Genomic DNA, 275 nt, shown 5'->3' with positions numbered 1-275 from the left:
ATATATATATATCTTGATTTAAATAGCATTGGTTTCAGTATCGGCAGAAATGACAAGCTAGCCTATATATGTATCCTGCAATGTTTATATTAAAATCTACAAAGTTTTCATATTGTATACCCTATTATTTATTCTTGAGTCAATAGTAAATAGTAAACATAATAATTATAATAGACTAATAATAATAATAACATGACAAAAATTACTCTGGCTATTATTAGTGTATCTGTTACACTGTAAAAAAATAAGTGTAATTTTAACTGTAAAATTTTGTA

This window comes from Sinocyclocheilus grahami, unplaced genomic scaffold (genome assembly GCF_001515645.1).
Source record: "Sinocyclocheilus grahami isolate Dianchi unplaced genomic scaffold, SAMN03320097.WGS_v1.1 scaffold6716.1, whole genome shotgun sequence".
Classification (NCBI taxonomy): domain Eukaryota; kingdom Metazoa; phylum Chordata; class Actinopteri; order Cypriniformes; family Cyprinidae; genus Sinocyclocheilus; species Sinocyclocheilus grahami.
Note: the sequence above shows the minus strand (reverse complement) of the source record.